Below are 25,907 nucleotides of genomic sequence, written 5' to 3' on the forward strand. Positions count from 1 at the left end.
TCTCTGTCTTCCTTTATGATATTTGTTAAAATCTACTTCTTTAACTTAGCATTTAGTCATCAGTCCTAATGTCAGAAAGGTAGTGAATTTCTTGAGTATGTCGAGGACAGTTTTCTGCAACAATGTGTCCTAGAACCAACAAGGGGGCATGCCATATTAGATTTAGCAATGAGGAATGAGCTGGATGTAGTTAAAAGCCTAATGGCACCTGATACTTATTTAATACTGATCATAATATGACCAACTTCAATGTAGTATTTCAAAGGGAGAAAAGTGAAACAGCCACTAAGATTCTAGATTGAGGTAAAGCTGACTTCAATGCAGTTAGGTAGAGACTGTCCACAGTAAACTGGGCAAACCTCTAAAGTAATGGGTAAAAAGACAGAGACTGGGATTTTACCCTAGGCAGACAGGAGCCGTCCACCGACTGAAAAGTTGGTGGCGAACCTGCTTCCGCCTGGCCTGGGGATCCGACCCGTATTTTGCCTCCCGGGAGTGGTGGCGACTGCTGGGACTGCAGCCCAGCTACTCAAGGAAGATGTCGGGGAGCCCAGAACCAAGGTAAGTTTTGGTTGCCTCGCTGGGGGTGATCGTGAGCGCACCCCCCAGGCCATCAGAGAGTCACCTGCGTTTGTCAGGTGGCTTCTCTCAGGCCTCAGCCGCCCGACTGGCCATATGTAAATTCCCCATGGCGGCGGGCTGAGGACCCTAAGTGGCCTTTATGTAGCCACTTAAGGGCCTTGATTAGCCTAGGGCGGGCGGGCCATTTTTCACCGCTGCTGCCCTGCATAAAGCGGAGGCGGGAGTGGGTCGGGAAGGGCCCCCTGAGCCTCCCGTTCCATTTTACGCCCACCCCCACCACCTTCCCACTCTTTGGGGTGGCGTAAAATTCAGCCCAGAAGATCAGTGGGAGGTGTTCAAAAAATAAATTAATGTAATACAGAACCAGTTTATACCCCTAATGGGCAACAGCTTTACTTGGCATAAAAAAGGCCACGGGTGACTAAAAAGGTTAGAAGCAACCTAAAACTAAGAGAAACCATATACAGCAGTACAAATAAAATGCACATAACCTGGCAAATAGGAAAGATACAAAGAACAGCAAATCATGGCAAATTTTTGATTTGATCAAAGTTTTCAAGATATTAGGGGGAAATGATAGGGTAGATGGAGAGAAAGTATTTTCACTGATCGGTGAATCTAAGACTAGGGAGCATGATCTAAAAATTAGAGCCAACGCTTTCAGGAGTAAAATTAGGGAACACTTCTACACACAAGGGTGGTAGACGTTTGGGACTGTCGTCTGCAAATGGCAATTGATGCGAGATCAATTGATAGTGTTAAATCTGAGATTGATAAATGTTTGTTAACCAAAGGTATTCGGGGTTATGGGGCAAAGGTAGATATGTGGAGAGTCCAGAGTTCACCGAGAGAGCGGCGGGAAGCAGAGAGAGAGGAGCGGGGCATAAAGAATCCAGGAGAAGAGAGAGAGAGCGACAGTTCACCGACAGAGCGGTGGGCAACATAGCGAGCAGAGGGGGGCATAAAGTGCCCAGGAGAAGAGAAAGAGAGCGAGAGTTCGCCGAGAGAGTGGCAGGAAACAGTGAGAGCAGAGCAGGGCTAGCTAACTACAGCCACAAATCTGGAGTTTCAGAAGTGGCATTCAGAAAAGAAAATCGAGGTGTTACATCACAGGGAAGCAAGTAGGTGATTGGCTGGTGAATATTTCCTAGTTCCCGAAATTAGAAAATAAACTGGTGTGTCTTATCTTTTTTAAGGTAAGGTTTATGACTACTAATAAGGTGTATTAAGTACTATTAGAGTTTATCAGTATTAATAAGGTTTATTAACAATAGTAAGGTTTACAAGAACACAAGAAATAGGAGCAGAAGTAGACCATATGTCCCATCGAGCCTGCTCCATCATTCAGTATGATCAAGGCTGATCTTGGGCTTCAATTCCACTTTCCTGCCTGCTCCCCATATCCCTTGATTCCCTGCAACACCAAAACGCTATCTAACCCAGCCTTAAATGTAGTCAATGATGGAGCATCCACAACCCTCTGAGGTAGACCATTCCAAAGATTCACAATCCTTTGAGAGAAGTAATTTCTCCTCATCTCAGTCCTGAATGATTGACCCCTTATCCTGAGACTGTGTCCTCGTGTTCTAGATTCCCTGACCAGTGGGAACAATCTCTCAGCTTCTGCCCTATTAAACCCTTTCAGAATCTTTTATGTTTCAATTAGATCATCTCTCATTCTTCTAAACTCCAGAAAATATAGTCCCAATTTACTCAGCCTCTCATCATAGGACAACCTCCTCATCCCAGGGACCAATCTAGTAAATCTTCGCTGCACCGCCTCCAGTGCAAGTATATCCTTTCTTCAATGTGGACACCAAAACTGCATGCAGTATTCCAGGTGCGGTCTCGCTAAAGCCCTATACAATTTTAGTAAGACTTCTTTATTCTTGTACTCCAATCCCCTTGCAATAAAGGCCAACATGCCATTTGCCTTCCTAATAGCCTGTTGCACCTGCATGTTAACTTTGTGTGTTTCTTGTACGAGTACCCCCAAGCCTCTCTGAACATCAACACTTACCAGTTTCACACCTTTTGAAAAATATACTGCTTTTCTATTTTTATGACCAAAATGAACAACTTCACATTTCCCTACACTCCATTTGCCATCTTGTTGCCCACTCACATAACCTGTCTATATCTCTTTGCAGCCTCTCTACATCTATTATATCTATTAATAGAAGTAAGGTTATTAGTATTGGTAAAGGTTTACTCAAAGTAGTAAGGTTATTAACTAACAGAGAAAGGAATGGCAGGGCTGCTCCAACCTCTGCAAGTGCACATCCTGTGCTCTGTGGAAAATCCAGGATATTTCTCGTATCCTGGATAACCATATGTGCAGGAAGTGTCATCAGTTGCAACAGCTTATGCTCCAGTTTTCAGAACTTGAACTGCAGCTGGCGACACTGCGGTGCATGCATGAGGATGAGAGCTTCGTGGGTAGCACATTTATAGATGTTGTCACCCTGCAGCTTAAGAGTATGTAGGGAGAGAGGGAATGGGTGACTGCCAGGCAGTCAAAAAGAAACAGGCAGGTAGTGCAGGAGACCCCCGAATGCATCTCACTCTTCAACTGGTATTCAATTCTGAATGCTGAAGGAAGTGATGGTTCATTTGGGGAGTGCAGCCAGAGCCAAAGCCATGGCACTATGATTTGCTCAGCTGCACAGGGGGCAACAAAGAATACTGGAAGAGCCATAGTGATAGGAGATTCGATAGTCAGGGGAACAGACAGGCATTTCTGTGGCCGCAAATGTGAATCCAGGATAGTATGTTGCCTTCCTGGTGCCAGGGTCAAGGATGTCATTGAATGGCTGCAGAGCATCCTGAGGGGGGAGGGTGAACAGCCAGCAGTCGTGGTCCACATTGGTACCAATGACATAGGTAGGAAGAAGGATGTAGTCCTGCAGAAAAAGTTTAGTGAGCTAGGTAAGAAATTAGCAGGCAGGACCTCAAAAGTAGTAATCTCCGGATTACTCCCAGTACCACGCACAAGTGAGTATAGAAATAGAAGGATAGTGCAGATGAATGCATGGATGGAAAGATGGTGCAGGAGAGAGTGCTTTAGATTCCTGGGACACTGGGACCAGTTGTGGAGAAGGTGGGACCCGGACAGGCTGGATGGGTTGCAGCTGAACAGAGCTGGGATAAATTAATGAGTTACAGGTGCAGATTAACATGTGGAAACATGATGCTGTGGCTAAAACGAAGATTTGGCTCAAAGAAGGGCAAGACTGGGTATTAAATATTCCTGGATATAAGGTGTTCAGGAAAGATAGGAAAAGGAAAAAAAGAGTAGGGGGCAGTATTGATGAAGGAAAGCAATGCAGTGCTGGAGAAAAAGGATGTACCAGAGGGATCGAGGACAGAATCTATTTGGCTAGAGGTAAGGAACAAAAAAGGTGCAGTTTACATTGCTCGGTATTGTCGATAAGCCACCAACTAGTGGGAAGGATGTAGAGGAACAAATTTGAGTGTTACGAGCTCACAGGACACCAGTCTGGTGTGTACTGAGTCTTTAATGAAACTGCTTGTAATGGCTGCCTGCAGCCAGAGTACCTCATGGTAGAAGTACCTCAGGGCGGCACAGTGGCGCAGTGGTTAGCACCGCAGCCTCACAGCTCCAGGGACCCGGGTTCGATTCTGGGTACTGCCTGTGTGGAGTTTGCAAGTTCTCCCTGTGACCGTGTGGGTTTTTGCCGGGTGCTCCGGTTTCCTCCCACAGCCAAGGACTTGCAGGTTGGTAGGTAAATTGGCCGTTGTAAATTGCCCCTAGTGTAGGTAGGTGGTAGGGAATATGGGATTACTGTAGGGTTAGTATAAATGGGTGGTTGTTGGTCGGCACAGACTCGGTGGGCCGAAGGGCCTGTTTCAGTGCTGTATCTCTAAATAAAAAAAATAAATAAATAAATAAGTCATATGACTATGGCAAGCCAGGAGGCACATTGGTACAGTATTGCATTTCTATTCCAAACATCCCCTTTTTTATACAAAAAAACAACAAAATAAATTTGCATGCATTGTCATTGACACTGTGAGTTGCCCAAGTTACCCACTATGCATACAACTGTTCTCATGCATTAGTACTTCATCATTCTTGTCAGTCTCTGCATATGCATTGCACACATAGTCATTAAATCGTGCCAGTCTCTTAATGGTGCGTGTGCGCGTTGTTATTGGTTGCTCATCTGGTTAATATTTCTTCTCCGGCGAGTGTCGTTCCCTTGTCACTTGTTGCCCGGGTAACTGTTCTTGTTCCATTTCTTGGGTTTTCTCTTTTTGCACTTTGACGGTTACCAGTCCAAGCTTTAGAGATGACTGGCTTTTGCTTGCAGTCTATGATTTGGAACTCCAGATCTTCATTCTCGTCATTGCAATGGGCTCTCAGAGTAACTTGTCCTCTTGGCACTAGTACGGTGCCATCATGTAGCCTCAGCCTTACTTTTGAGGGCTTCATTTTTGGATCGCCACGTTGAGCCACTTTGCACAGGTCTGTGAAGGTCATGATGTTGCATGACGCACTGGTGTCTATCTGGCATTTTAAGATGACTTGCTATTCTCCTTCTGCATTCATCATTCCAACAGTCAAAACCATTTATCACCTATCGACCTGTCTAAAGCAACCCGTTGTATGTTGTATAGTGATTGGTCAGAATCTTCGGATGATGTCTCTCCAGTGGCCATCCATACCTGCTTAATGTGCTTCCTTCTAGCTAAGAACTTGTGTGAAAAATGATTCAGCTTCTTGCAATGAGAACCATGCACTCCCCACACTGGACATGCTTTCTTTTCCTTTGTGTGATGTCCTCCACAGTATTTGCATCCTGCCGTTTGTCTGTGATCTTTCTGCCCTTTTGGCCTGGAATGTCTATCAGCATAATGCAAGGCCTGGCCTGTTCTGCCATGAATACGCTGTAGCTGCTGATTAACATCCTCAGAGCTTCTGCACACATTGATCACTTTCCTGAGAGTCAGTTTCTCCTCTCTCAGTAGACATACGCTCACTGTGGGATCTCTTATGCTGAATACAATCCTGTCTTTAATTAGATCACCTTTTAGTTGCGCAAATTCACAGGATTCTGCTAGCTATGTTAATGCAGTCACATATTGATCAATGGACTCTTTTTCACCTTGGGCGCTAATATTGAACAGACACCGTTCATAAGTTACGTTCACTTGGGGTTCAAAACATGCCTTCAAGGCTTTCAAAATTTCTGCTTTTTTTTTGTTCTTCAGAGAGATTTAGGGTGGAATACACTTTGTAACAGTCTCTCCCCAACAGTGATAAAAGTGTAGCTACTCGCAAGTGCTCTGGTTTGTTAATTAAATCTGGCGCAATTTTGTAATTTTGCAATTGCAAGTGGAAAAACTGCCAGTGTTGTTTCATATCACCTTTCATTTCAACCAGCACAGGCAGTGAAAAACTTGCAGCCATTGTCTTACCCTGTGCTTTCAGCTGTTTCTTTGTTCCTTTTCAGTGGCTTCCTGCGGCTTTTAGCAACTTTTAGCAATTCTGACCATTCCTGTGGCCTTAGTTCTGTAGCTGTGCTTGTAAACAGGTCTTCAACACTCAATCTCAGCTCCACTCTGACACCATGTTACAAGGTCACAGGACACCAGTCTAGTGTTTAATGAAACTGCATGTAATGGCTGCCTGCAGTCAGAGTATCTCATGGTAGAGGTCACATGACTACAACAAGCCAGGAGGCACATTGGTACAGTATTGCATTTCTATCCCAAATAGAGAGATGCAAAAATTATAGAGTTGTTATAATGGGGGACTTTAATTATCCAAACGTAGACTGGTATAGTAGTAGTGTAAAGAGCAGTGAAGGACAGGAGTTTCTAGAGTGTGTTCAGGAAAATTTTCTACAGCAGTATGTTTCTAGTTCAATGAGAAAGGAGGCACTGCTAGACCTGGTCCTTGGGAATGAGGTAGGCCAAGTGGATCAAGTATCAGTAGGAGATCATATAGGGGACAGTGATCATTGTATCATAAGGTTTAGGCTGACTATGGAAAAGGACAAAGATCAATCCAGAGTAAGAATAATTAACTGGGGGAAAGCCAACTTCAATGGGTTAAGAACGGATCTGGGACAAATAAATTGAGTTAAAGGTTGGCAGGAAAAACAGTAGCTGAACAATGGGCTACCTTCAAAGAAGAGATAGTTCGAACACAGTCAAGGTATGTTCCCTCGAAGGGGAAATGTAGGGTAAACAAGTCCGGAGCTTCCTGAATCACAAAAGAGATAGAGATTAAGATAAAGAAGAAAAAGTGTGCATATGACAGACGCCAGGTAGAGAATACTATTTAGAACCAGGCTGAATATAGGAGGTTCAGAGGGAAGTGAAATAGCAAATAAGAGAAGCAAGAGAGAGTATGAGCCGAGACTGGCAGCTAACATAAAAGGGAATCCCAAAGTTTTCTGTAGACATACAAATAGTAAAAGGGTGGTAAACGGAGGAGTGGGGCTGATTAGGGACCAAAAAGGGGATTTACACATGGAGGCAGAGGGCATTAACTGAGGGATTAAATGAATACTTTGCATTGGTCTTTACCAAGGAAGAAGATGCAACCCAGGCAATGGTGAAAGAGGAGGTAATTCAGACACTAGCAGGATTTAAAATTGATAAAGAGGAGGTGTTGTATAGGCTGTCTGTAGTTAAAGTTGATAAGGCATCAGGACCAGATGCGATGCATGCACGGATACTGAGGAAAGTGAGTGGAAATTGCAGAGGCACTGGCCATAATTTATCAGTCTTTCTTAGATTTGGGGGTGGCCAGAGGACTGGAAAATTGCAAATGTTACACTCTTGTTCAAAAAAGGGTGCAAAGATAAGCCCAGCAACTACAGGCCAGTCAGTTTAACTTCAGTGGTGGAGAAACTTCTATGAAAGATTAATTCGGGACAAAATTTATTGTCACATGGGCAAATGCGGTTTCATTAAAGAAAGCAATCATGGATTTCTTAAGGGAAAATCATGTTTAACTAACTTGCTGGAGTTTTTTGAGGAGGTAACAGAGAGGGTGGATGAGGGCAATGCAGTTGATGTGGTGTACATGGACTTCCAAAAGTGATTAAAGGATGTTTTTCGGGCTGGAGGAAGGTTTGTAGTGGAGTTCCCCGGGGCTCCATGTTGGGAACCTTGCTTTTACTGATATATATTAATGGTCTAGACCCTGGTGTACCAGGCACAATTTCAAAGTTTGCAGATGATACAAAACTTGGAAGCATTGTGAACTGTGAGGAAGATAGTGTAGAACTTCAAAAGGACATAGACAAGTTGGTGGAATGGGCAGACAGGTGACAGATGAAGTTCAATGTGGAGAAATGTGAAGTGATTCATTTTGGTAGGAAGAACATGGAGAGACAATATAAAACAAAGGGCATGATTCTAAAGTGGGTGCAGGAGCAGAGGGACCTGGGTGTATATGTGCATAGGTCATTGAAATAGCAGGACAGGTTGAGAGAGTGGCTAATAACGCATACAGTATCCTGGGCTTTATCAATAGGGGCATAGAGTGCAAGAGCAAGAAAGTTAGGTTGAACTTGCATAAGACACTAGTTCGGGCTCAGCTGGAGTATTGCACCCATTCTGGGCGCTGCACTTTGGGAAGGATGTGAAGGAATTGGAGAGGGTGCAGAAAAGATTCACGAGAATGATTCCAGAGATGAGGAACCTCAGTTATGAAGATAGATTGGAGACGTTGAGACTGTTTTCCTTGGAGAACAGAAGGCTGAGAGGAGATTTAATAGAGGTATTCAAAATCATGAGGGGTCTGGACAGAGGAGAGAGGGAGAAACTGTCCCCACTTGTGAAAGGATCGAGAACGAGAGGGCACAGATTTAAAATAATTGGTAAAAGAAGCAAAAGCGACATCAGAAAAATCTTTTTCAAGCAGTGACTGGTTAAGGTCTGGAATGCACTGCCTGAGAGTATGGTGGAGGCAGGTTCAATTGAAGCATTCAAAAGAGAAATAGATTTTTATATGAAAAGGAAGAATGTGCAGTGTTACAGGGAGAAGGCAGGCGAGTGGCACTAGGTGAATTACTCATTCGGAGAGTTGGTGCAGACACAATGGGCCAAATGGTCTCCTTCTGCTCTGTAACAATTCTGTGATTCTGAATTAGATCGCTAATCAACCATGATCTCATTGGATGATGTAACAGTCTTAAGGGGATAAATGGTCTACTCCTGTGCCTATGTTCTATGTTCTAATACCTCCTTCTTCGACTTGTTGTCAATTTTGTTTGATTGCAGTCCTATGAAGCAACTTGGGACATTTTCCTACTTTAAAGCCTCTGTACGAATACAAGTCATTATATTTGTTGTCGCTATTATTTGTAAATCTGCAGTTTTAATGGAAGTATGGCACTTTCATAGACCTTCGATCATATCCAACAATATTGAATTCACTGTCTGTAATCATCTACCCACTTTAATTTGTGTGTATAAACAAGAGTTACTTTTTTTAAGAAGACTCCTTCAGAAGGTTCTCCCACTCTTCAGTCATTTTTCCTGGGTTTCCATGGCTCTTCCATCAAAGTTGCAGCAAACGAGTGGGAAAAACTTCCTGGAAATTCACAATCGTTATCTGTGACATGATGATAGATTATACTATTGCACTTTTTCATATATGCAAGAAATGGAGCAAAGCTTACATTTACTAGATGGTCATCTGCTTATATATAGCAGCATTATGGATTATAAGCATCATTGGGAACAACAGTTATTTTTAACACTTTACTGAAATTTGAATGAGAGAAGTAGCAGCAGCTTCGGTTGCCTTGTCAAGACAATTTTCCATTCTGCAATGCTATATTTCGATAAAATAGACATATGTTTCATTCTCTAGTAATGAAGTCAGAGTCACTAAACAAAACCTATTATCCTTGAGAGTTCAAAAGCCCCTCAGGAATGTGTCTCTAGATTTGGATTAAATCCAGCACAGTCTACTCCACTTACGTTTATACCTGTTATGTGTATAATCCTGTTAAATAAATTGCTTTTGAAAAGCTGATATTCTTTCCTATTGATTTCTGCAGGAGTCTAGTTCTGCTTTCAAATAAATTAGTGTATTACAGTATATGATACAGTATGTACCCTTTCTTAAAGTGTAAAAATCAATGATGCCATTCCTGGTATTGGAGATACTCCAGAGTCTTGAGCACAAAATCACAGTTGACACTCCAGCGCTGTACTGCAGTTGTGCCGCAGTGTCAGAGGTGCCAGGTTTCAGATGATACTTTAAACCAAGGTCCTTTCTGCCCTCTCAGGTGAAGGTAAAAGATTTCATACTATTTCAAAGTAGAGTAGGGAGTCCTCCCTGTGTTCTGGTCAATATTTATCCCTCAATTAACATCACAAAACAGATTATCTGGTCATTATCGCATTGCTTTTTGTGGGAGTTTGCTGTGCACAAATTGGCTGTTGCATTTCCTACATTACAGCAGTGACTATACCTCAAAAGTACTTCATTGGGTGTAAAGTGCTTTGGGATGTTTTAAAATCATGAAAAGCTCTGTATAAATGCAAGTCTTTATTTACTCAAAATATATGTATGTTTTCAATGAGTTTTAAATGGGTTTTAAATGAGTACTAGATTTAAAAGAATGCTACTAATTGACAACAGGCTAAAGATTTTATTCTTGTTTCTATATAAAGTTTTAGAACTAGATGACAGTTCCTTTTGAAATCATTTGACATGGCATTCAAAAAGTCCAGTGTGAAGGCTATATGGAGAACTGCTAGCTTTTATACATCTCTTAGTTTGTATTGGATGGACATAATATATGTGGACAGTTAAATTATTCACTGGATCATAAAGCTACTCGCTACCAATTGTCATGTACTTTACACCACCTTCTGTTTGATTCCCTCTGTCTGGGTTCCTAACTGCACCACAGCACCAAAATTGCCCCAGTCAAAGTTACCAATGATATCCATTATGACTGCATATTTTTCCTACTTGACCTCTTGGTGGACTTTGGCACATTACATTCTGTTCGATTGCTTCTCCTCTAATCTGCTTCTTCATAACACTATTCTATTTCTGCTTATACCAACTGAACTAGTACATCCCGTACAATGGCTCCTGATCTCATGTCTGTGCAGCCAACTCTGCCATGCGCTAAGGTTTTAATCTTGGTCCCCCCCCTATGTGCTGTCCAAAAGCAATATTAATTGTAAACATGGGGATCAGTTCCATCATGTATGCTGATGACACCCAGCATTACCTATCTGCTGCCATCCTTGATGTCACAACTGTTGCTTTATTTTTCAATTGTCTGTCTGATGGACAGACAGTCATGGATAGACCAAAACCTACTCCCGCTCAAAATGAGCAAGTGCTGTGCTTGTTTGCAACCAGATCTCCCGTACCTTAGCCCTCAATTCCATTCCCCTTTCTGGCTGCTGACAGTGTCCTTTTTTAAACCCAATAGGTAAACTTCAAACCTCACATCTGCTCCAACACCAATCGTGTCTACTTTTACCTCCATAACTTTTCCCACATTCATCCTTAATTCATCTCAAAGGCTTGATTATGAACAAAGAACAAAGAACAAAGATAATTACAGCACAGGAACAGGCCCTTCGGCCCTCCAAGCCTGCGCCGATCCAGATCCTCTCTCTAAACATGTCGCCTATTTTCTAAGGTTCTGTATCTCTTTTCTTCCTGCCCATTCATGTATCTGTCTAGATACATCTTAAAAGAATCCATCGTGCCCGCATCTACCACCTCCGCTGGCAATGCGTTCCAGGTGCCCACCACCCTCTGCATAAAGAACTTTCCACGCATATCCCCCCTAAACTTTTCCCCTTTCACTTTGAACTCGTGTCCTCTAGTAATTGAAACCCCCACTCTGGGAAAAAGCCTCTTGCTATCCACCCTGTCTATACCTCTCATGATTTTGTACACCTCAATCAGGTCCCCCCTCAACCTCCGTCTTTCTAATGAAAATAATCCTAATCTGCTCAACCTCTCTTCATAGCTAGCGCCCTCCATACCAGGCAACATCCTTGTGAACCTCCTCTGCACCCTCTCCAAAGCATCCACATCCTTTTGATAATGTGGCGACCAGAACTGTACGCAGTATTCCAAATGTGGCCGAACCAAAGTCCTATACAACTGTAACATGACCTGCCAACTCTTGTACTCAATGCCCGTCCGATGAAGGAAAGCATGCCGTATGCCTTCTTGACCACTCTATTTACCTGCGTTGCCACCTTCAGGGAACAGTGGACCTGAACACCCAAATCTCTCTGGACATCAATTTTCCCCAGGACTTTTCCATTTACTGTATAGTAATCTCTGATGCTCTCCTCCTTGGTCTCTGTTTTCCTGCCCATCTGTTTCATATCTTCATGTAACTGAGCTTTTTTGGATGAAGAAGAAGAAGGTCATGGCACAGGCATAGCTCTGGAGGGATACAAGATGGCCAGGAAGGATCTGAAGAAAGGGATTAGGAGAGCTAAGAGAGGGCATGAAAAATGCTTGGCGGGTAGGATAAAAGAAAACCCCAAGGCCTTTTATGCGTATGTCAGAAATATGAGGATGACTAGGGGGACCATAGGTCCGGTCAAGGACAATAGCGGGAGACTGTGTGTTGAGCCGGAAGAGATAAGTGAGGTTTTGAATGAGTACTTCTCTTCGGTATTTACGAATGAGAAGGGGTGTATTACTGAAGAGGACGGTGTGAAACAGACTGGTAAGCTCGAGGAAGTGCTCGTTAGGAGGGAAGATGTGTTGGGGTTTTTGAATAACTTGAAGATAGACAAGTCTCCCGGGCCTGACGGGGTATATCCAAGGATGTTATGGGAAGCAAGGGATGAAATTGCAGAGCCGCTGGCAATGATCTTTTCATCTTCTCTGCTGACGGGGGTGGTACCAGGTGATTGGAGGGTGGCAAATGTTGTGCCCCTGTTCAAGAAAGGGAATAGGAACAACCCTGGGAATTACAGGCCAGTTAGTCTTACTTCGGTGGTAGGCAAGTTGATGGAAAAGGTGCTGAGGGATAGGATTTCTGAGCATCTGGAAAGACACTGCTTGATTCGGGACAGTCAGCACGGTTTTGTGAGGGGCAGGTCTTGCCTCACAAGCCTGATTGAATTCTTTGAGCAGGTGACCAAGCAAGTGGATGAGGGTAAACCAGTGGATGTGGTGTACATGGATTTTAGTAAGGCATTTGATAAGGTCCCCCATGGTAGACTTATGGAGAAAGTCAGGAGGCATGGGATAGTGGGGAATGTGGCCAGTTGGATTAAGAATTGGCTAACTGATAGAAGGCAGAGAGTGGTCTTAGATGGTAAATACTCAGCCTGGAGCCCAGTTACCAGTGGCGTGCCGCAGGGATCAGTTCTGGGTCCTCTCCTGTTTGTGATTTTTATTAACGACTTGGATGAGGAAGTCGAAGGGTGGGTCAGTAAATTTGCAGATGATACAAAGGTTGGTGGAGTTGTGGATACCGAGGAGGGCTATTGTCGTCTGCAAAGGGACTTGGATAGGTTGCAGTGCTGGGCTGAAAAGTGGCAGATGGAGTTTAACCCTGAAAAGTGTGAGGTCGTCCATTTTGGAAGGACAAACATGAATGCAAAATACTGGGTTAACGGTAGGGTTCTTGGGCATGTGGAGGAGCAGAGAGACCTTGGGGTCTATGTGCATAGATCATTGAAAGTTGCAACTCAAGTGGATAGGGCTGTGAAGAAGGCATATGGGGTGTTAGCGTTCATTAGCAGAGGGATTGAATTTAAGAGCCGTGAGGTGATGATGCAGCTGTACAGGACCTTGGTAAGGCCTCATTTGGAGTACTGTGTGCAGTTCTGGTCGCCTCATTTTAGGAAGGATGTGGAAGCCTTGGAGAGGGTGCAGAGGAGATTTACCAGGATGTTGCCTGGAATGGAGAATAAGTCTTACGAGGAAAGGCTGAACATTCTAGGCCTCTTCTCATTAGAAAGGAGAAGGATGAGGGGTGACATGATAGAGGTTTATAAGATGATCAGGGGAATAGATAGGGTAGACAGTCAGAAACTTTTTCCCCGGGTGGAGCAAAGCGTTACAAGGGGTCATAAATTTAAGGTGAAGGGTGGGAGATATAAGGGGGATGTCAGGGGAAGGTTCTTTACCCAGAGAGTGGTCGAGGCATGGAATGCCTTGCCCGGGGAAGTTGTTGAGTCAGAAACTTTAGGGACTTTCAAAAGGCTTTTGGATAGGTATATGGATAAAGGAGAATGATGGGGTATAGATTAAATTGTCCTTGACAGAGGACAAAGGATCGGCACAACATTGTGGGCCGAAGGGCCTGTTCTGTGCTGTATGTTCTATGTTAAGGTCGATGAGGATGTCAGGCAGGACGGTCTGTCCTTGCTGCCTGCTCATTTGAGTTGTGGAATGAGAACCCGTATCACACTCATACTTTTTGACACCTCAAGTCACTTTAGAATAACTTAGTTGCATATTGCAAATCACTTCATGCGCCAAGGGTTGAATTCTTGTTATGGGATCGGAAACCCGATACCCGGAACATTTCCGGGTCCCGACCCCTAGAGGTGGGAACATATCACTGAGGGCCATTTTAAAAGACAAGCAGCAGTCATGACTGGGATTGCTATTGCCTTCAGTAATGCAGCACCAGGGAGATCAGAAGGCCTCTGTTGGCACCCTGCTTCTCTGTTGCCTCCCTGGAGGCACTCATTGATGCAGTGTCAGAGAAGAGAGAGCTGTTCTTCCCGGCCTCAAGAAGGGGAAATTGTCCCAGCAAGACCAAGAGGGTGTGAATGGAAGTGACCACAGAGATCAGCAGCCAAGGACTTATGAGAAGGACCTGGGTACAGTGTGGGAAAAGGTTCAACGATGTAGGAAAAGGTTCAATGACGTCTTGTGGTCTGGTAAGGTGAGTGGCCAACAGCACTCGGTTCATTGGGCACCAACTCTCTAAGCACCAGAATACACGCGAGCCATCCTCACAGAATGTCCATATTTCTCCCTCACATTGTCAGAGTTAGTCAATAGTCGCAACACTGGGACACAGTCACCCTCACATATGGGGTGACATTCAGATAGGGACATTACTGAGGGGAACGTCGGCCACATGTATGTCATGCTGGAAGAGTTGAGGGATGGCACCCTGCTGATGAATCATTCTACTCTCATCCTGCAGGAGAAGAGAGCTCATAATACACAGGAGATCGCCAGAACGGGAGGTGGAGTGGCCCAATTCCACACTTGGCAGTAGTGAAGAAGGTGGTGTTGGAGATCACCAGGGTGCCATTGAGGCATTCAGTGGGGGATGGCGAGAGGTCGTGAGCAACAGGGTCATTAGGTAGCCCTTTGTTGACGTAAAGGGCATGGAAGAGACTCCTGCCCAATGTGAGCTATGGATCTGAGACTGCTGTCATCTGAAGGGTTGGTTGTGCTGGGGCACTTGTAGGACCAGTCCTCATTACCATTTTCTTGTGTCTCCCACAGGGCCAGTTGCAGAGGGGGAGCTAATTGGACCTGCCAAATTGGCACCACCATCCTGAGTGGGGGGTGTCCATGGAACCTGCACTGTCACATTGTACCCCGGCACCTTCCACCACCACAGAGACACTCACCTCAGTTGGGCCACAGGTTAGAGTAGAAAGGGGAACACTGGGTGAACCTCACAGCACATGTGAGTCAGAGGATGAGGGTGAGGCAGAGTCAGCTGTGGGCAGTCCCCCTTGGAGGATGGAGGACAGACACAGTGATGTTTCGCTGGGCAAGGATGCTTGGACCCGGGTGTCACAGACAAGCAGGGTCTTCCTCGAGAATCAGAGGCAGATAAATTCCTGCTGTGAAAGTTCCCTGAGGCCTTGCAGTGCTATGGGGAGGCAATGGAAGAGTCCATGCAGCGCATGTGTTCTGTCATGACCCAGGGATTCGATTGCATGAGCTTCTCCATTGAGAGATTGGGCAACCTCTTGGAGAGCCAAATGAGTGGGTGCAGGAGCAGCGTGCTTAAATGTACAGATGGAGTGACCGCTCTATAGCACTGACTGCTCAATGTCTCTGATGACACAAAGATGCTCAGAGTGGATGACAGCTGCATCCCAGTCGGTGGCTGCTTCCAGCATCCACGAGGGGCAAGAAAGGGCATAGATAATCCTCACAGCAGATGCAGAGGCCACCCCTCACGGAGCACCGGTGTCATCCTTCGGCCCCTCGGTCTCAGGAGCCATCTGTGCGCCAGGCCACTGTGACAGAGGCAGCCCCTGCCATGAAGCAGGTGTGGCAGCACGTGGAGGAGCCCCCATGGGCACCTCCAAGATGAGGACGAAAGCCATGAGCATCTCAACTGGTGGCAGAGAATAGGGAGCAGGCTGCCTCCACCTCATCCTCTGCCACAGGGGGAGTACCCCATAGAAGTGGTAGGGAAGGGAAAGTGCCACAGCGCTGAATACACTTAATGGGCCACCTGGCGCTATTTGCCAACATGTGTCTGTCATTCCATTTGCATCACAATATACCTTCTTATAACTTCTTTATTTCACCAGTCTGACAGGTATGCTGGTAATGTCTCATCTCAAAAAGGGAAACGTTGCATTGTGGGACAGTTGATGGGTCCTGAGAATGTTATGTGCCCATGCCTTATGATTTTGGACAATGTTGGATGGACGCACCCTCAATCTGCATGTTCGTGGCTGCCAATGCCACCTCGCAGTTAAGGGTCATAGCGGTAAAATAGCTCTGTATGCTGGAAGGTGAGTTGTGGGGTCAGCAGCCATAAGGGCTCGGGATCAATCATGTGAAGCATTGCTGAAACAGTGTGGCCTTTGCTGCCATGCCAGCCTGCAGTTCACCCTGAGGCTCCGCTGCCTGGACACTGGACACCTCTGGACTGATCTATTCTTCCTCCTCTTCCTCCTTGTTTTCCTTCTCCCAGTCCTCCGAGGTGGAGTGGCATTCCAACTCCTCCTTCTCATCCATCTCCAGGCCTCTTTGCATTGTCATGATGTGCAGGGTACAGCAGACAACCACGATAATGGGACAGTCTGGCTGGCTCATACATGAGGCCACCACCCAACCAGTCAAGGCAACGGAAGTGCAGCATCAAGAGGCCAATGGTCTGTTCTATGCAAGTCCATGTTAGGAGATGGCTCTGGTTGTAGTACCTCTCCCCATCCGTGTCTGTGTTTTGGATGGGCATCAGGAGCAACCCATTTAGGAGGTAACAATGATCTGCCAGTAGCCACCCACAGTGTCTGGATGTGGGCATAAAAAGGTGCAGCACCTGGGACTCTCGTAAGATGAAGGAGTCATGACAACTGCTGGGAACCAGGCGCAGACATTCAAGGTTCATTTCCTGTGGTCACAGACCAGCTGGGCATTCAATAAGTGGTAGCACTTTCTGTTTAGGAATCTGACTGGCTGGTCTGTCGGTGCCTTGATGGCAACTTGGCTGTAATCGATGACCTCCTGGTCCTAAGGGAATTCATCAACAGTGGCAAAGCCCAATGCCCTCTGTGCCTACACTGGCCCATCTGTGTCAAAGTGGATATAGTCCCCGCCCTCCTGAATATGGCATCTGTGACCTGTTTGATGGTGTGATGAGCTGCCAACTGAGAGATGCAACCTTGGTCCACAGCTAATCCCTGGAACAAGTTGGTTGCATAGAAGGTTAGTGTGAAAGTGGTCTTGACAGCTGCAGGTAAGGGACTGCCATGGGGTACACAAGACCTCAGGTCATCATGGATCAGAGCACACAGGTCCAAGACCATCTGCCCAGATAGGCACAGCTTCCTTCGGCACTGGCACTCTGTCATTTGCAGGCAGCTGACTCCTGGGTGGTAGACTCGATGTCATAAGTAGTGCCTTCGTCCCCTTGCAGCCTCCCACTATGTTCCACTAGCCTCCTGCTGTCTAGGAGGTTGCATCTGCTGAAGCTCATCTTGGCTGCTCTGTCCAATGTCACAGTAGCCTGTTCCCATCTGAATTTCCTCAGCGGGGGTTGGTGCATTCCCCAGACCTTCCCCTGCCAACCCTAGGTGCCCCAGTGATGCCAGTGGCCTCACATCGCTCTGCGGATCACTCACCACTGTGAAAAGCAAGTCTTACAGCTCTAGCAAAGGCCACTCTGGGGCACTTTTGAAGCAGCTGAGCTTTATTTTGTGCCTCTGCATTATTTTAATCAGCCCTCATGGCTCCCTGTAGTGTTCACTGCTTGTACACCTTGCCATGTTCCATACGTGGCATTTTCCACGTTCCCTTCCTTTGAAAATTGAAAATTGCTGCTGACAAGCCTGTTAATGAGCTCCACAATGAGGCATGCGGTGTTGCCATTCCCTCCCTCCTGGCATCCCTTTAAAAATGGCGTTGTGTTCCGGAGGCGGCAGGACCCAGTGATCTTTAAATCACGCTTGCACCCTCTCCCGCCCCCAGCGTGCTTTAAAAATCCGGCCCCAAGTTGGCATATGGATTGTCTGCATGCCTGTCATTGTGTATGTTCTCCCTAACTAACAACTTTTTAAGACCACTTGTCTGCTGGATTCACCAGATGCCACCTTGATGTTTCAATCCCGATCTGGCGAGAGGACACCCTCATCAAGCCTCATGTGACTTGCCCAAGCTGTGAAATTTTCAGAGAGAACAAAACATGGGTTTACACCATGGAGCAGCTTCAGCACCTTGTGCCCTTCGCATGGAACTGATGCAGGTATTAAAACCTTCATTCTCCACACCCTCTGTGCCACTCATCCACTTGCACCAGCAGCTGCACCGCCAGCACAAAGCAGCACAATCTCAGGCCCTTAAATCCATGCTATGCTTGACATCACTTCATTACTGTTTCCAAATTCACTTCATTCTTTTTGAACCTTTGGTGTCTTGCACTAAGGATTTGACCCTTCGGTTTCACAACTAAAAAACCCTGGAGATGCAGATTCATGTCGTGAATACCTCCATTCAACATACTTGTCCCTTTTTATCTCTGGAGGTGGTAACATTAATAATTAGTAATTGTCATGCTGAAATGTTTTTATATTTATGAAAATCCTTTCCTTCTAAAAATATCATTTTACAATGAATCACTGACAAATAGAGTTAGAGGCCTGTGAGTGTCATTTTTATGTAAAATAAATATTGTCAATTATGGTAACGGTACCCCTTAGTATCAATGAGAAGTAATGTAATGTACATGACAAGGATCACAAGCGGCACATCAATTAAACTGAGTTCAAATAATGTTCGCAGCATCTGAGGTGCTGCAGTAATGTGGCATGCACCCCTTTCTTATTAGTCAGTGTACATGTGAAATGCTGCCTCAGAAGGAAAGTTTAGTAATTTGTAATTGTATCTATTCTACAAATCAAATTATATTATGTATTAAGTCAGAATTTCAAAGTCTGTTGCATATTCCCAGTACTCTAGTTCTCAACTTCATTTTAAACAACTCCATCTCTTGTCCTTTGTATTCACAGAGGCAAAGTTTGTTTCGGCCTATTTTCGGGCACATAATTGTCAGCTCGCTCAGCTTGGGTGCCAGAAACCAAAGGCCTAAGACTCTGAAGTTGGGCCTCGAGTGTCATCAATATGATTCCGGTGAGCTGCAGATGCCAATCTAATATCCCAATGCAGCTCGCTGGTTTTGAGAACATCATTTTGGGCCATCTACAATGCCAACAGTGGCCCTTAGGTAGGTCCTGAGATAGGGCACAGGAGAATGGGAGGGGGACCAGTAAGTGCTGACAGAGGCCCACATTAGTCCTGTGGAGCCAGGAAGAGCACCCCTGCTCTACTTGGATCACATTAAGTCAACATTCAAAAACTAACCTTTTTGATGCTGATCTCCAGCAGCTCTTTTAAGGATTGTTTTGGCCAAAGAAGAACCTAAAAAATTGAGTTGAGCATACCCGGTGCATGCTCTGATCAGTGCTGCTAAATTTTGGAGCAGGATCATGAAAGCCTCTGCTAGAGGCGCAATGCCTATTTCAGGTGGCCAATATATCATCTGAGCCAATATGGTGTCATATATGTTTCAGGCTTTGTGCCCCTGTTCTGAACTGGGTAAAATAGGGTCCAATTGTTCCCCTATTACAGCATAGAAAAAGGCCAGTTGGTCCATCATATCTGTGTAAGTTCTCTGAAAGAAATGGAAATGTCAAATACAATTTGTGCTCCTCCCATGAAATTCAATTCCAGTACATTGGTCCTGAATTATGACGAATCAGTTAATCACTACATTCCACCTTGTATTATACTGATTTTGTATTTCTCTTTCTCCATTCACAGTCCACTTGTCTGGGGGATGAACAAGTGGCTTGTCTTCCTCTCCAGTAATAGAAAGGAACAGAAACAATAACAATTATTGAAAGAGCTCTTAAACACATTAGGTGTGCTCCTGAGGTGGGAAGGATGAAGATCGTAATCTTACATATGAGATTCCTGCTAAGTAATGGACAGTTAGTAGACCTGCTAACATTGCATAATGTTCCACAAACTGGAAGTGCAATGATACAACACAACCATCATGGACTAACTCTGAAAAGTTATGAAAAATAGATCTTGGCCGGAATTTTACGGCTACCCCAATGAGCAAGCTGATGGCAGGGGAGGCCATAAAATTGAATATAAAGTGGGGTGGGGGTCATTCCTGATACCTTCCCGCCCCTTGCTGCAATTTTACACGGGGAGGTGAGAAACGGCCTGCCCGCCCCAGGCCAATCAAGGCCCTTAAGTGGCCAATTCACTGCCGCTTAAGGGCCTCCTACCCATGGCGGCCGGACGGCAAAGGCCCCAAGAATGCTGCCAGGTAAAAGCTGATCGGACACACTGTGCTCCATGAAGGGCCGCCCCGAAACCCCGACCACCCCCACTGCACAACACTTTACCTCCCCCCCCCACAACCGTCCCCCTTGCCTCGCCAGGGCCCAGCCGATTGTATGCTCCCCAAAAACTTACCATTTTTCTGGGGATGTCCTTCCTCTTGCTTCCGTTGCCTGGGTGTAGTACCAGCCGTGGTCACTGCTGGGACTAAGAGCTGCAGGCCTGCTGTTTGGCCAGCAGCTCCATTCGGCGGGACCTCCTGCCTCAGGTGGAAGCCCTTCCTAAGGCCAATTAAGGGCCTGGGGAGCAAAAAATCCCCGCATGGTTCCCCAGGCCCGGCGGAGACGGGCTCGACACCGACTTTTCGGCTGGTGGGCAAGGCCTTCCACCCAATGTAAAATTCCAGCCTTTGTCTTTAAAAAATAAACTTTTATTTTAAAAAGTGAACTATGGTCTGAAATGGCTGCTGAAGAAAAAAGAGATTTGCTTCTTGAGTATTCAAACCATCTAACAAAGACAAAGGACAAATCTTCAAAGCTAAGAGGAGTCAATTGAACCCATCCTACACATACCCTGAAACATTCCAGAATTGAATGTCTCCTTCTGAAACAAAGGAAGTGTGAAGTAGCTACGTCCTGGGCCATTGTGCAATCACAAATAAAAACAAGAAATGCTGGAAACACTCAGAAGGTCTGGCAGCATCTGTGGAGAGAGAAGCAGAGTTAACATTTCGGGTCCATGACCCTTCTTCGGAACTGGAAAATATTGGAAATGTCAAAGGGTATAAGCAAGTAAAGCGGGTGTGGGGCAAGAGATAACAAAGGAGACGGTGTAGATTGGACAAGGCCACAGAATAGCTGACCAGAAGGTCATGGAGCAAAGGCAAACAATATGTTAATAGTGTGTTGAAAGACAAAGCATTAGTGCAGATAGAGTGTTAACAGACAGAAAATTGAACAGCAGCAAGTACAAACATGAAGAAAAACAGTGGGTAAGCAAACTGAACAAACTAAGATGAAATAAAATAAACATACAAAAAGAATGTAAAAAATGTAAAATAAAGAAAAAATAACTAAAAGTGAAAGTAAAATGGGGGGCCTGTCATGCACTGAAATTGTTGAACTCAATGTTCAGTCCGGCAGGCTGCAGTGTGCCTAATCGGTAAATGAGATGCTGTTCCTCGAGTTTGCGTTGATGTTCACTGGAACACTGCAGCAATCCCAGGACAGAGATGTGAGCATGAGAGCAGGGGGGATTGTTGAAATGGCAAGCAACCGGAAGCTCAGGGTCCTGCTTGCGGACTGAGCGGAGGTGTTCCGCAAAGCTGTCACCCAGTCTGCGTTTGGTCTCCCCAATGTAGAGGAGACCACATTGTGAGCAGCGAATACAGTTTACTGCATTGAAAGAAGTACAAGTAAATCGCTGCTTCACCTGAAAGGAGTGTTTGGGGCCTGGGATAGTGAGGAGAGAGGAGGTAAATGGGCAGGTGTTACACCTCCTTCGATTACAGGGGAAGGTGCCATGGGAAGGGGACGAGGTGGTGGGGGTAATGGAGGAGTGGACCAAGGTGTCGCGGAGGGAATGATCCCTTCAAAATGCTGACAGGGGAAGGGAGGGGAAGATGCATTTGGTAGTGGCTCCCCATGGGTAAGAAACCAGAGCGTCTCCTAACAGGAGGTGAAAGATAACAGCTTTATCTTTAAAAAAGACAGACAGAGACAGAGAGAGAGGCCAACATTCTAACAGCTTATGTTTTAGCCATGCCAGAGAAAGCACGCCAGCCCTGCTGCAGAATCCTACATCTGCATTATACAGCACTGAAATGTAGAAGTAACCACCGTCTTCAACAGAATCTTCAATCAAGAAAGAAATCTATAATCATCCCATCGAGAACTTGATTTCCAAGAAAATTCAACAGGTTTATTGTAACCTTCTCCCCCACTAAAAGTTATCTTCCTTTTCCCTTCTCTATCTGTCTTTTGTGTCTGCGCACGAGCGAATGTGTGAGTGGATGCAGTTGAGACAATTTCGGGATAAGGCGTATTGATCAATAACAATTGACTTTCATTTTTTAAAAACCTGTCACTGTCTGTTTGAAAAATAAAACACCAAGGGGCTAAACTCGAATGCAAATGCACTTGCTGCAGTAAGGTGGGGAGTTGAGCAGTGGGAACCACCTACATCACACCATGTGGCCGTAATAATAGATTTATCATAAAACAGCACTGTCTGAATTCTCTATTCACATCAAATGTAAGAATTTTGCCCACGAGTTCTTGAACTCTTGGTCAGTATAAACAATTTGTCTACATTTACCTTATTAATTTCTTTCACAATTTTGAAACTTTTATGTGGTTAGCATGAAATCTCATTCCAATGAAAATAAGTATGACTTAACCTTTGCTCACAACTTAGATTCATGACACCTGGATACTGTATGCCGCATTGACATAGGGCATTAATATTCATCAATGTTTTATCCAACAAGGATTTTCAAAATAACCTCCCCTTCTTGGATCAATAGCAGTTATACTTTGTCAAACTGTTCCTTTCCAGCTGTTCCTCCACTGAATCTCTTAAAAACTACAAGCAAATATTGCAGTGTGCTTCATATTACAATCTGGAATTGCTAGTTGATTTAGTCAGCTTGAACTACTCAATTCCAGCATGGAAAATACTGACCTGTTCATCATGTAGATTGGTGGAATTTTAAATCCATTTATTATAAAGGCTGTTTAGTTCCAACAAATTCAGAGGGAGCTAATATGATTTAATTTGCTCATCAACACAGTAGCCTGGATTTTGTGATCAATGGTGAAGCAATGCCGCTCACCACTGACCTGAAAGAAAGCTAGCAATCTCTGTGCCATGGATTTCACCTTTCTCGATATTAATTTGAATCTGGCACCAAGTGAAGGAGATTTTCAAACATGCAGTGATGCCATCAAGTAAGATAACAGCCAATCACATTGAAGAATTCCCACAGGCAGAAAACAAGGAAGTAAACAGCACTGATTATCCTTCACGTTTTGTAAATTTTACAGTGAGCAAAATAAAGATTGGGACATATATATTGGAAGCTGAAATATCATAAACAAACTTTAAAAAATTATATTTAAAAAAGTATGGAAAATTTATCATAATGGAAGAATTTGACATTACACAAATACAAAATTAGTTTTCCAGGGCCAGAGAGGGCAGTAGTTATGCCTTAGTATGCTGTTATTAACAGGCATGATTTTTTCAGGGTTTTTTAACAGCACTATTACAGCTTAAAAGGAGAAGTTCTCATCAGTTCAATGATTTCTAGAAGATTGCTGTCAGCAGGGACTTTGACAGCACACCCATTGAAGGAACAGGGAATCATTGACAGAAACTTCTGGAGTTCTGCATTTGATTGCACCTGTGCAGACACCAAAAATTTCTGTCAATTTTACAGTTGTAACGATGGCAGACAATGACAGTTTCACCATCATCAAGAACAAAATCCTGGCCATTATGACTTACCATGATATTAAATAGCAGTAATGACAAACTATCCATTGACATTATTGGATTAATAAGCATACAGTATGAAGTTCATTTTTAAAACTATAAATTGCTCAATATCTTTTTACATTATCTGGACAGCTGTTATAGTCACATTAGGAAAATAACCCATTAGAAGAGTATAAACATCATTCTTGCACCCTGGAAAACTAATCTAATATGTCTAGCGAAATAGTTGTCACATTAAGCTTGTATGCCATGAACAAAAGGCTAATGAGATCCATATTCATGCTGTTACATTAAGCTTATGTGCCATAAGCAGAAAGTTAATCCTGTCCATATACTAGTTGAGAGTTTCTTCAGGAAGTAATAAACTTCTTTTGGGTTTCTACTTTATGAATCCATTCTCAAACAGGCAGTTAGTGCTTATTACATCTACCTGCACTCTGTCCTGGAACTTAATGACAAGTAATTGTAAACATGGAACCAGTCTTTCAGTTTCTGCATTGGTTAAACACCAAGCAATATGTTTGAAATTACCACCTGAAAATGGTAAGATATGTTGATGTGAATGCTTATCCAAAACAATCAACTAGATTGGTATGCTATAAAAGGGCAGAGAAGATTAAGAGGAGATTTGATGGAAGTGTTCCAATTGATGACTAGTTTTAATGGAGTAAAAAAGAAGAAATGATTTCCAGTGCAAAGGCAGAAGGTCTGTAACTAGAGGAAACATCTTTAAAGGTGATTGTCAAAAGAAACAGAGGCAACATGAGGAAACATTTTTTTATACAGCAAGTTATTGTGATCTGGAATGCACTGCCTGAAATGGTGGCGGAGACATTTTAAGTTGTAGCATTCCAAAGAGAATTGGATAAATGCTTGAAGGAAAAAAAAATTGCAGGACTATTGGGAAAGAGCTGGGGAGTGAAATTCATTGCATAGCTCGACCAAAGAACCAGCACAGGCACAATGGACTGAATAGCCTCCTTCTGTATTGTATCAATCTATGATTCTAAGTGAAAGATGTTAAAGACTTAGGGGAGGTGGTGCATAGTGGTATTGTCACTGGACTAGTAATCCAGAAACCCAAGGTATTGCTCTGGGGACAGTGGTTCGAATCCCACCACAGCAGAAGTTGGAACTGGAATTCAATTAATAAATCTGGAATTAAAAAGCGAGTCGAATGATGGCCAGGAAACCATTGTCAATTGTTGTAAAAACCCATCTGGTTCGCTAATGTCCTCGAGGGAAGGAAATTTGCTGTCCTTGCCTGGTCTGGCCTGCACCTGACTCCAGACCCATAGCAATGTGATTGACTCTTACATGCCCTCTGAAATGGCCTAGCAAGCCACTCAGTTGTATCTAAACGCTACAAAGTCAATAAAAAGGAATGAAACTGGACGGACCATCCGGCATTGACCTAGGCACCAGAAACGACAATGGCAAACCCAGTCCTGTCAACCCTGCAAAGTCCTCCTTACGAACATCTGGGGGCTTGTGCCAAAGTTGGGAGAGCTGTCCCTTAGACTAGTCAAGCAACAGCCTGACATAGTCATACTCATGGAATCATACCTGACAGACAATGCCCCAGACACTGCCATCACCCCATCCCCGGGTATGTCCTGTCCCACCGGCAAGACAGACCCAGCAGAGGTGGTGGCACAGTGGTATACAGTAGGGAGGGAGTTGCCTTGGGAGTCCTCAACATTGACCCTGGACCCCATGAAGACTCTTGGCATCAGGTCAAACATGGGCAAGGAAACCTCCTGCTGATTACCACCTACCGCCCTCCCTCAGCTGATCAGTCAGTACTTCTCCATGTTGAACAGCACTTGAAGGAAGCACTGAGGGTGGCAAGGGCACAGAATGTACTCTGGGTGGGGGACTTCAATGTCCATCGCCAAGAGTGGCTAGGTAACACCACCACTGACTGAGCTAGCTGAGTCCTAAAGGAGATATCTGCTAGACTGCATATGCAGCAGGTGGTGAGGGAACCAACAGAGGGGAAAGCATACTTGACCTCGTCCTCACCAATCTGCCTGCCGCTGAT

This window comes from Heterodontus francisci, chromosome 4, assembly GCF_036365525.1.
Source record: "Heterodontus francisci isolate sHetFra1 chromosome 4, sHetFra1.hap1, whole genome shotgun sequence".
NCBI classification, from domain to species: Eukaryota; Metazoa; Chordata; class Chondrichthyes; order Heterodontiformes; family Heterodontidae; genus Heterodontus; species Heterodontus francisci.